Source organism: Pristiophorus japonicus, chromosome 31 (genome assembly GCF_044704955.1).
Source record: "Pristiophorus japonicus isolate sPriJap1 chromosome 31, sPriJap1.hap1, whole genome shotgun sequence".
Taxonomy (NCBI): Eukaryota; Metazoa; Chordata; class Chondrichthyes; family Pristiophoridae; genus Pristiophorus; species Pristiophorus japonicus.
The window spans coordinates 12,221,724-12,234,457 of NC_092007.1; positions in this window are offsets into that span (position 1 = coordinate 12,221,724).

The following is a 12,734-nucleotide window of genomic DNA, read 5'->3' on the forward strand; positions in this document are numbered from 1 at the left end:
CTTTGATTCTCAACCAATTTTGGATCCAACTTCCCACTTTTCCTGGATCCCATGGGTTTTTACTTTCCTGACCAGTGTGTCATGTGTGACCTTTTCAAAGGCCTTGCTAAAATACATATTAACTGCATCAAATGTATTAATGGTATTGACCTTCCTGGTTACCTCCAAGTTAGTCAGACACGACCTTCCCTTAACAAATCAATGCTGACTGTCCTTGATTAATCCATATCTTTTAAATGACATTTATCTGTCAATTAGATTTTTTCCAATAATTTACCCGCCACAAATGTTAGGCTGACTGCCTGTAATTATTTGGTCTATCGCTTTCTCCCTCTTTAAACAAATGTTCCACGTTAGCTATCATCCAGTCCTCCGGCCCCACACCTGTAGCCAGAGAAGATTGGAAAATAAAGAACAGAGCCACTGTTATTTCCTCTTTTGCATCTCTTAACAGCATAGATACGGCTCATCCGGGCCTGGGGTTTTATCGACTTTCAAAGCTGCTAAACCCCTAACTACTTCCTCACTTTAGCGGCATTCGTGTTACCCCTACAATTACAATAGAGGTGGCAATGCTTCTCCTGTAATAGTGATAAACATATACTTATATTAGAGCTGAACACGCTACTCTGGGTTTAGTGGTACACCTACACTATGCTAGAGATGAACAAGCTTTTCCTGTACTACTGCTAATTCTGTACTTATATTAGAGGTGAACATGCTGCTCCGGGTCTCATGACACATTACATTTATATTAGGTGTGAAAGTACTCCTTCGGTATGAGTGGTAGCCCTGCACTTACACCAGAGATGACCATGTTCTTGTGGTACTAGTGGCACACGTACAGTTACACTGGAAGTGAAAGTGCTCTTCTGATATTAGTGGCAGCGTACATTTGCACGAAAACTGACCATCCTCCTCCAGTTGTACCAGTACTCCTACACTTATACTAGTGGTGAAGGTTATCGTCAGGCACAAGTGTATCCCGACACTTACACTGGTGGTGCTACTGCTTCTAAGGTACTAGTTGTACTCTACATTTGCACGAGATATGAACATGGTCCTCCAGTACTAGGATGCCTACAGTAATATAAGACGTGGAAATGCCCTTCTGCTGCTAAAGCTGATTCTATTCATATTCGAGGCCCCTCTTTTGTTGGACTGATGGAGACCCATCTACTGCACTGTAGGCGAAGACTCTTATTTTGCCGCACTAGTGTTACACATTTGCTGGGACAGAAATACTGCAACGTTTTTCAGCTCCAGTGGTGTCCGTGCTGGGGGAATACAAGTAAGTATACAAGAACATAATAAATCATGAGGGTTCTGGATAGAGTAGATATGAAGGCCTATTTCATTTATCAAACAACCATGTGACATAGATTTTAATAAATGGTAGATGGATTAGATGGATAGATGAGGAGAACCTTTTCCACCTATAGTGTGGAATGGGCCTCGAACTCAATGCGTGAAAGGGTGTAGGAGGCAAAAACCCGAATCGCATTTTAAAAAGTAACTGGATTAGCACTTGAAGTGGAGTAACCAACAACGCTATGGACCAAGAGCTAGAAAGTCGGAATAGGAAGGATGGCTCCATTGTGGCTGGCACTGACAGGATGAGTCGAATGGTTCACATAATATCCAAACATCTATCGGTTTCTGTCTTGGGAATAGTCAACTACTGAGCATTGACAGTGATTTGGGTCAGAAAATTCAAAAGATTCACAATCCTTTGATTTGAAGAAATTCCTCCTCACCTCAGTCCTAAGTGGCTGACCCCTTATTCTGAAATTCTCGACTCCCCAGCCAGGAGACATATCCTCCCAGCATCTACCATCTCCGTCCCTTAAGAAATGTTTTCGTTTCAATGAGATCACTTCAAATTCTTTGAAACTCTAGAGAGTATAGGCCTAGACTACTCAACTTCGCCTCAGAGGAAAATCCCCTCATCCAAGCAATCTGTCCAGTGAAACTTCACTGCACTCCCACTAAGACAGGTAAAGGTTACGCAGGCAGATAGGGAATGGGTGACCAGCAGGAAGAACAGGGGAAGGAAGATAATGCAGGGGGCTCCTGCAGCCATCTCCCTCCAAAACAGATATACCGTTTTGAATATTGTTGGGAAAGCTGGCTCATCAGAGGAATGCAGCAGCAACCAAGCTCATGGCAACATGGGTGGCGCTACTGCACAGGAGGGCAGGAAAAAGAGTGGGATATCTATAGCGATAGGGTATTCTATTGTAAGGGGAATAGATAAACCTTTCTGCAGCCACAAACGAGACTCCAGGATGGTATGTTGCCTCTCTAGTGCAAGGGGCAAGATTGTCTCGGAGCTGCTGCAGGGCGTTCTGGTGGGGGAGGGTGAATAGGCAGCTGTCGTGGTGTATATAGGTGTAAACGATATCAGGAAAAAACGGGATAGGGTCCTACAAGCTGAATTAAGGAAGCGAGGAGTAAAATTAAAAAGTAGAACCTAAAAAGTAGTAATCTCAGGATTGCTACCAGTGTCACATGCTAGTCAGAGTAAGAATAGCAGGATAGTTCAGAAGAATACATGGCTTGAGGCATGGTGCAAGGGATTCAAATTCTTGGGACATTGGAACCAATCCTGGGGGAGGTGGAATCAATACAAACTGGACGGTCTGCAACGGCAGGACCAGAATCTATGTCCGAGGTGGAGTGTTTCCTAGTGCTGTTTGGGATGGTTTAAACTAATATGGCAGGGGGATGGGAATCTATACAGTGAGGCAGAGGGAAGTAAAAATTGGGCCGAAGCAAAAGATATAAAGGAGAAAAGCAAGAGTTGAGGGCAGAGAAATCAAGGGCAGAAATCAAAAATGGCCACATTACAACATAACTCTAAAAGGACAAAAAGAGTTAAAAACAAGTCTGAAGGCTCTGAGTCTCAATGTGAGGAGCATTCGTAAAATGGTGGATGAATTAACTTCGCAGATAGCTGTTAACGGATATGATGTAATTGGGATTATGGAATCATAGCTCCAGGGTAACAAAGGCTGGGAACTCAACATCCAGGTGTATTTAATATTCAGGAAGGATAGACAGGACGGAAAAGGAGGTGGGGTAGCGTTACTGGTTAAAGAGGAGATTAACGCAATAGTAAGGAATGACATTAGCTTGGATGATGTGGAATCTATATGGGTAGAACTGCGAAACTTCAAGAAGCAGAAAATATTAGTGGGAGTTGTGTACAGACCATCAAACAGCAGTAAGGAGGTTGGGGAATACAATCTAATAGGAAATTAGGGACGCGTGCAATAAGTGTATAGCAGTTATCATGGGTGACCTTAATCTACATATGGAGTGGCCAAACTAAACTGGTAGCAGTACTGTGGAGGAGGATTTCCTCGAGTGTATATGGGATGGTTTCCTGACCAATATGTCTCGGAACCAACTAGAGAGCAGGCCATCCTAGACTGCGTCTTGTGTAATGATAGAGGATGAATTAGCAATCTGGTTCTGCGAGGCCCCTTGGGGAAAAGTGACCATAATATGGTAGAAATCTTCATTCAGATGGAGTGTTACACTCTTAATTCAGAGACTAGGGTCTTGAACTTAAAGAAAGGTAACTTTGATGATATGAGACGTGAATTGACTAAGATAGACTGGCGACTGGAGTTAGAATAAATCCTTACTACTAGGGGGATCAAGGGGTATGGCGAGAAAGCAAGAATGGAGTACTGGAGTTGCATGTTCAGCCATGAACTCATTGAATGGCGGTGCAGGCTCGAAGGGACGAATGGCCTACTCCTGCACCTATTTTCTATGTTTCTATGTTAAAGGGCTGACGGTAGATAGGCAATGGCAGATATTTAAGGATCACATGGATGAACTACAACAGTTGTACATCCCTGTCTGGCGTAAAACTAAAAAGTTAAAGGTGGCTGAACCATGGCTAACAAGAGAAATTGTGTTAAATCCAAGGAAGAGGCATATAAATTGGCCAGAAAAAGCAGCAAACCTGAGGACTGGGAGAAATTTAGAACCCGGCAGATGAGGACTAAGGGGTTAATTAGGAGGTGCAAAATAGAGTACGAGAGTAAGTTTGCAGGGAACATAAAAACCGACTGCAAAAGCTTCTATAGATGCGTGAAGAGAAAAAGATTAGTGAAGACTAATGCAGGTCCATTGCAGTCAGAATGAGGTGAATTCATAATGGAGAACATGGAAATGGCAGACCAATTGAACAAATACTTTGGTTCTGTCTTCATGAAGGAAGACACGAATAAACTCCCGAAAATAATAGGGGACTGAGGATCTAGCGAGAAGGAGGAACTGAAGGAAATCTTATTAGTCAGGAAATTGTGTTAGGGAAATTGAGGGGATTGAGGGCCAATAAATCCCCTCAGCCTGATAGTGTGCATCCCAGAGTACTTAAGGAACTGGCCCTAGAAATTATGGATGCATTGGTGATCATTTTCCAAAATTCGATAGACACTGGATCAGTTCCTGTGGAATGGACGGTAGCTAATGTAACCCCACTTTTTAAAAAAGGAGGGAGAGAGAAAACAGCGAATTATAGACCAGTTAGCCTCACATCGGTAGTGGGGAAAGTGTTGGAATCAATTATTAAAGATATAATCGCAGTGCATTTGGAAAGCAGTGACAGGATTGGTCGAAGTCAGCATGGATTTATGAAAGGGAAATCATGCTTGACATATCTTCTCGAATTTTTTGAGGATGTAACTAGAAGAGTGGACAAGGGAGTACCAGTGGGTGTGGTATATTCGTACTTTCAAAAGGCTTTTGACAAGGTCCCACATAAGAGATTGGTGTGCAAAATTAAAGCACATGGTATTGGGGGTAATGTATTGACGTGGATAGAGAACTGGTTGGCAGACAGGAAGCAAAGAGTAGGAATAAACGGATCCTTTTCAGAATGGCAGGCAGTGACTAGTGGGTTACTACAAGTTTCAGTGCTGCGACCCCAGCTATTTACAATATACATTAATGATGTAGATGAAGGAATTGAACGTAATATCTTCAAATGTGCAGATGACACTAAGCTGCGTGGCAGTATGAGCTGTGAGGAGAAGGCTAAGAGGCTGCAGGCTGACTTGGACAGGTTAGGTAAGTGGGCAAATGCATGGCAGATCCGGTATAATGTAGATACATGTGAGGTTAACCACTTCAGTGACAAAAACAGGAAGGCAGAATATTATCTGAATTGTGACCGATTTGGAAAAGGGGAGGTACAACGAGACCTGGGTGTCATGGTACATCAGTCATTGAAAGTTGGCATGTAGGTACAGCAGGCAGTGAAGAAGGCAAATGGCATGATGGCCTTCATAGCGAGAGGATTTGAGTATAGGAGCAGGGAAGTCATATTGCAGTTGTACAGGTCATTGGTGAGGCCACACCTTCAATATTGCATACAGTTTGGGTCTCCTAATCTGAGAAAGGACGTTCTTGCTATTAAAGGAGTGCATGGAATGTTCACCAGACTGATTCCCGGGATGGCAGAACTGACATATAAAGAAAGACTGGATCGACTAGGCTTATATTCACTGGAATTTAGGAGAGCAAATGGGGATCTGATAGAAACACATAAAATTCTGACGGGATTGGACAGGTTAGATGCAGGAAGAATGTTCCTGATGTTGTGGAAGTCCAGAATCAGGGGTCACAGTCTAAGGATAAGGGGTAAGCCATTTAGGGCGGATTGGTCTTTGGCCAGGGACTCCCAGGTGTCGGTGGGGATGTTGTACTTTATCAGGGGGGCTTTGAGGGTGGTCCCTGTAACGTTTCCACTGCCCACCTTTGGCCCGTTTGCCGTGAAGGAGTTCCGAGTCGAGCGCTCGCTTTGGGAGTCTCGTGTCTGGCGCATGCGGACAATCTATATCAATGATTTGGATGAGGGGTCCTGATGATACAAAGCTAGGTGGGACTGTAAGTTGTCTCCTCAATCACCATCCCTGGGTATGTCCTGTCCCACCGGCAGGTTAGGGGTGATGGCACAGTGGTATACAGTCGGAAGGGAGGGAGTGGCCCTGGGAGTCCTCAACATTGAATCCGTCCCCAGGAAGTCTCATAGCTTCAGGTCAAGCATGGGCAAGGAAACCACCTGCTGATTACCACCGGCTGTCCTCCCTCAGCAAATACTTTGGTTCTGTCTTCACGAAGGAAGACACAAATAACCTTCCGAATGTACGAGGGGACCGAGGGTCTAGTGAGAAGGAGGAACTGAAGGAGATCCTTATTATGCGGGAACTTGTCTTAGGGAAATTGATGGGCTTGAAGGCCGATAAATCCCCGGGGCCTGATAGTCTGCATCACAGAGTACTTAAGGAAGTGACCCTAGAAATAGTGGATGCATTGGTGATCATTTTCCAACAGTCTATCGAATCTGGATCAGTTCCTGTGGTTTGTAGGGTAACTAATGTAACACCACTTTTTAAAAAGGAGGGAGAGAGAAAACGGGTAATTATAGACCGGTTAGCCTGACATCAGTAGTGGGGAAAATGCTGGAATCAATTATTAAGGATGAAATAGCAGCACCTCTGGAAAGCAGTGACAGGATCGGTCCAAGTCAGCATGGATTTTTGAAAGGGAAATCATGCTTGACAAATCTTCTGGAATGTTTTAGTATGTAACTAGCAGAGTGGACAAGGGAGAACCAGTGGATGTGGTGTATTTGGACTTTCAAAAGTCTTTTGACAAGGTCCCACACAAGAGATTGGTGTGCAAAATCAAAGCACATGGTATTAGGGGTAATGTACTGACGTGGATAGAGACTGGTTGGCAGACAGGAAGCACAGAGTTGGGATAAACGGGTCCATTTCAGACTGGCAGGCAGTGACAAGTGGAGTGCCGCAGGGCTCAGTGCTGGGACCCCAGCTATTTACAATATACATCAATGATTTAGATGAAGGAATTGAGTGTAATATCTCCAAGTTTGCAGATGACACTTAAGTGGGTGGCGGTGTGAGCTGTGAGGAGGATGCGAAGCGGCTGCAGGATGACTTGGACAGGTTAGGTGAGTGGGCAAATGCATGGCAGATGAAGTATAATGTGGATACATGTGAGGTTATCCACTTTGGTGGCAAAAATACGAAGGCAAAATATTATCTGAATGGCGTCAGATTATGAAAAGGGGAGGTGCAACGAGACCTGGGTGTCATGGTTCATCAGTCATTGAAATTTGGCATGCAGGTACAGCAGGCGGTGAAGAAGGCAAATGGTATGTTGGCTTTCATAGCTAGGGGATTTGAATATAGGAGCAGGGAGGTCTTACTGCAATTGTACAGGGACTTGATGAGGCCTCATCTGGAATATTGTGTTCAGTTTGGTCTCCTAATCTGAGGAAGGACATTCTTGCTATTGAGGGAGTGCAGCGAAGGTTCACCAGACTGAGTCCCAGGATGGTGGGACCGACATATGAGGAGAGATTGGATCAACTGGGCCTTTATACATTGGAGTTTAGAAGGATGAGAGGGGATCTCATTGAAATATATAAGATTCTGACGGAACTGGACAAGTTAGACGTGGGAAGAATGTTCCCGATGTTGGGAAGACCAGAACCAGGGGACATAATCTTAGGATAACGGGTAAGCCATTTAGAACTGAGATGAGGAGAAACTTCTTCACTCAGAGAGTTGTTAACCTGTGGAATTCCCTGCTGCAGAGAGTTGTTGATGCCAGTTCATTGGATATATTCAAGAGGGTGTTAGAGATGATCCTTATGGCTAAAGGGATCAAGGGCTTTGGAGAGAAAGCAGGAAAGGGGTACTAAGGGAATGATCAACTGAATGGCTTACTCCTGCACCTATTTTCTATGTTTCTATGGTTCTATGAATCAGCACTCCTCCATGTTGAACACCACTTGGAAGAAGCACTGAGGGTAGCAAGGACACAGAACGTACTCTGGGTGGGGGACTTCAATGTCCATCACGAAGACAGGCTCGGTATCATCGCTACTGACCGTGCTGGCCGAGTCCTGAAGGACATAGCTGTCAAACTGGGCCTGTAGCAAGTGGTGAGAGAACCAACACGAGGGAGAAACCTACTTTACGTCGTCCTCACCAATGCATCTGCCCATAACAGGATTGGTAGCACTGATCACCTCACAGTCATTGTGGAGACAAAGTCCCAATTTAACGCTGAGGACAGCCTCCATCGTGCTGTGTGGAACTAAATGGGATAGATTCAGAACAGATCTAGCAACTCAAAAGGCGCTGTGGGCCATCAGCAGCAACAGAATTGCATTCCTTCAAAATCTGTAACCTCATGGCCCGACAAAGCCCTCACTCTACCAATACCATCAATGGAGGGGTGGCAGGTGAAGTGTGTGGTTGTGTGGGGGGGGTGCCATGAGTGTGCGTGTATGTGTGTGTGTGTGTGTGTGGGGAGAGAGTGTGTTTGTGGGGGGGGGGGGGGTTGGGGAATATGTGTGTCGCGGGGCAGGGTGTGTGTGGGGGGAGTGAGTGTGTGTGTGGGGGGGAGTGTGTGTGTGTAGGGAGGGAGTGTGTGTGTGTGGGGGGGGGCGTGTGTGTGTGGGAGAGAATGTGTGTGTGTGGGGGGGGAGTGTGTATGTGGGGGGGAGGAGTGTGTGTGTGTGTGTGGGAGGGGAGAATGTGTGTGTGTGGGGGGGGGAGTATGTGTGTGTGGGGGGGAAGTGTGTGTGTGTGTGTGGGGGGGCAGTGTGAGTGTGTGGGGGGGGGAGTGTGTGTTTGTGTGGTGTGTGTGTGTGTGTGTGTGTGACGGCGGGAGTGTGTGTGTGTCGGGGGGAGTGTGTGTGTTTGTGTGGGGGGGAGTGAGTGTGTGTGTGGGGGGAAGTGTGTGTGTGTGGGGGATGTGTGTGTGTGTGGGGGGGAGTGTGTGTGTGGGGGTGGGGGAGTGTGTGTGTGGGGGGGAGTGTGTGTGTGGGGGGCGAGTGTGTGTGTGTTCGGGTGCGAGTGTGTGCGTATGTGGGGGGAGTGTGTGTGCGTTTGGGGGGGGTGTGTGTGGGGGGAGTGTGTGCGTGGGGGGGGGGATTGTGTCTGTGTAGCAGGAGTTTGTATCTGTGTTTGGGGGAGTGTGTATGTGTGGGGGGGGGAGTGTGTGTGTGTGTGTGTGTGTGGGGCGAGTGTGTGTGTGGGGGGAGTGCGTGTTTGTGTGTGTGGGGAAAGTGTGTGTGTGCCTGTGTGGGGGGGAGTGTGTGTGTGTGGGGGGGAGTGTGTGTGTGTGGGGGGGAGTTTATCTGTGTGGGTGTGTGTGTGTGTGTGTGTGGGGAGAGTGTGTGTGTGTGTGGGGGGGGATGTGTGTGTGTGTGTGTGTGTGAGGGCGCAGTGTGTGTGTGGGGGGGAGTGCGTGTGTGTGGGGGGAGTGTGTGTGTGTGTTTATGTGTGGGTAGTCTGTGTGTGTGTGGGTGGGAGTGTGTGTGTGTTGGGGGGAGTGTGTGTGTGTGGGGGGTAGTGTGTGTGTGTGTGTGGGAGGGAGTGTGTGTGTGGGGCGGAGTGTGAGTGTGTAGGGGGGGAGGGTATGTGTAGGGAGAGGGAGTGTGTGTGTGCGGTGGGAGTGCGTGTGTGTGTTTGTGGGGGGGGAAGTGTGTGTGTGTGTGGGAGGTGAGTGTGAGTGTGTGTGGGGGGCAGTGTGTGTGAGTGGTGGGGGGGAGTGTGTGTGTTTGTGTGTGCGTGTGTGTGTGTGTGTAGGGGGGAGTGTGTGTGTGGTGAGTGTGTGTGTGTGGGGGGGCGGTTTGTGTGTGTGGGGGGGAGTTTGTGTTTGGGGGGGAGTGTGTGTGTGTAGGGGGAGTGTATGTGTGGGGGGTGATTGTGTGTGTGTGGGGGCAGTGTGTGTGTGGGGGGGAGTGTGTGTGTGGGGGGAGAGCGTGTGTGTGCGGGGAGTGTGTGTGTGGGGGGGGAGTGTGTGTGTGGGGCGGGAGTGTGTTTTTGGGATGGGAGTGTGTGAGTGTGGGGCGGGGAGTGTGTGTGTGCTGGGAGTGCGTGTGTGTGTATGTGGGCAGGAGAGTGTGCGTGTGTGTGTGGGGGGGGAATGTGTTTGTGTGGGGGGAGTGTGTGTGTGTTGGGGGGAGTGTGTGTGTGTGGGGGGGGATTGTATGTCTGTGTGTGGGGTGAGTGTCTGTGTGTGGTGGGGGAGTGTGTGTGTGTTTGTGGGGAGAGTGTGTGTGTGTGGGGGTGGAGTGTGTGTGTGTGGGGGGTGGGGAGTGTGTGTGTGTGTGTGGTGTGTGTGTGTGTGTGTGTGGGGGGGTAGTGTGTGTGTGTGGGGGGGGGGATTATGTGTGTGTGGGGGTGTGGGGAGTGTTTGTGCGAGTGGGGAGGGGAGTTTGTGTGTGTATGTGGGTTTAGTGTGAGTGTGTTTGTGTTGGTGTGTGTGTGTGTGTGGGAGGGAGTGTGAGTGTGGGGGGGGAAGTGTGTGTATGTGGCGGGTGTGTGTGTGCGTGTGGGGGGGGAGTGTGTGTGTGTGTGGGGGGAAGTGCGAGTGTTGTTGTGTGGCGGGGGGAGAGTGTGTGTGTGTGTGGGGGTGCGTGTGAATGTGTGGTGGGGAGTGTGTGTGTGTTGGGGGATTGTATGTCTGTGTGTGGGGTGAGTGTGTGTGTGTTGGGGTGGAGTGTGTGTGTGTGGGGGGGTGGTGGGGAGTGTATGTGTGTTTGGTGTGTGTGTGTGGGGGGGGAGTGTGTGTGTGTGTGGGGGCGAGTGTGTGTGTGTGGTGGGGGAGTGTGTTTGTGTTTGTGGGGAGAGTGTGTGTGTGTGGGGGTGGAGTGTGTGTTTGTGGGGGGGGGTGGGGTGTGTATGTGTGTGTGGTGTGTGTGTGTGTGGAGTGAGTGTGAATGTGTGGGGTGGAGTGTGTGTGAGTGGTGGGGGAGTGTGTGTGTGTTTGTGGGGAGAGTGTGTGTGTGTGGGGGTGGAGTGTGTGTGTGGGGGCGGGTGGGGAATGTATGTGTGTGTGGTGTGTGTGTGTGTGTGTGTGGGGGGGGAGTGTGTGTGTGAGGGGGGGGAGTGTGTGTGTGTGGGGGGGGTGAGTGTGTGTGTGTGGGGGTGTGGGGAGTGTGTTTGCGAGTGGGGAGGGGAGTTTGTGTGTGTATGTGGGGGTAGTGTGAGTGTGTTTGTGTGGGGGTTGTGTGTGTGTGTGGGAGGGAATGCGAGTATGTGGGGGGGGAAGTGTGTGTATGTGGCGGGTGTGTGTGTGTGCGTGTGGGGGGGAGTGTGTGTGTGTGGGGGGAAGTGTGTGTGTGTGGGGGTGTGGGGAGTGTGTGTGTGAGTGGGGAGGGGAGTTTTTGTGTGTGTGGGGGGGTAGTATGAGTGTGTTTGTGTGGGCGGGAGTGTGAGTGTGTGGGGGGGGATTGTGTGTTTGTGAGGGTGTGTGTGTGTGGGAGGGAGTGTGAGTGTGTGTGTAGGGGGGGAGTTTGTGTGTGTTGGGGGAGTGATATGTGTGGGGGTGTGAGTGTGTGTGTGGGTGGGGAGTGTGCGTGTGGGTGGAGTGTGTGTGTGTGTGGGGGGGAGTGTCTGTCTGTGTGGGGGGGAGTGTTTCTGTGTGTGTGGGGGGGAGTGTTTGTGTGTGTGGGGGGGAGTGTGTGTGTGTGGGGGGGAGTGTGTCTGTGTGTGGGAGGGGCAGTGTGTGTGTGTGGGGGGAGTGTGTGTGTGTGTAGGGGGGGAGTGTGTGTGTGTGGGGGGTGTGTTTGTGTATGGGGGTGAGTGTGTGTTTGGGGGAGGGAGTGTGTGCGTGAGTGGGAGTGTATGTGGGAAACACAAACACAATACTGCTCATGTTCCGTTGGAAATTGTAAGATTCCACCAGTTGCACTGGTCTGTGAAGATTCTTCAAAGTGAGATAATTTCTGACAGCACACTAACGCAAGTGGGCATGCTTTAAAAGTTTATTTTGTATCAAACAGATTTAATTTACCAAGAAACTGATCGTGTACACAGATCTTACATATTCAATGTCCTTGTGTCTTACTCTGACGTAACAGATAAAAATCCAACCTATCGAGTTTATTTGTTCAATGTCTGCACTAATGATAATGACGATTTCATCCAATTTACTCCCTGGGTAATTGACGCGTGGATAAATATCGGTTCTATTCCATTGCCTCAGCCGTGCTTCAGTCAGTGTCTTTCAGCTCCGAAAGAAACGATCCATTCTCACAGTAGATGCGGCGACCAGCAATTCGACTGATCAAAGATATTTTCTACCCGATTCTCGCAGCCGTCAATATCCCCGGTGTGTCATTGTAACATGTGTGTTGTTAATCGGTTGTTAACCATAACCCTACAGGATAATGTGACCAATTTTCTAGTTGGCTGACTTACACTATTGGAAGTGTCAGGAAACATGTCAGAACTGTGTGTCTGCACTTTCTGCGTGTCCTTTAAACCAATAACTTTATTTCAGTGACTGTGTTCCCTGAAGCTCGAACAGCAGGATTTCCAGACCGTCTTGCCACCCCAGGCAGAGTGAGCACTGCAGCAGCTCATTAAAATGTGTGGGTCGTTTGCCCAGATAATGGCTCCAGTCCAAATCCTGTTCTCACACTGCTCCGTGTTGATAATCGCCGTGACTGGAGTAAAATGTTCTTAACAGGTAACTGTGTATATATTTCAATCAGACAGCCTAACATTATTTCCCTGCTCCCTTTTTCTGACAGCGAACTTGATGACAATTCTGATTCCCTCCCGAGGAAACTGCGGCCTTTCCAAGAGTATCTCTGTCGACATGGCGACCATGGCAACTGCAGATCTACTGATCATGATCATTATCGTAATAGTGTATGATTATTT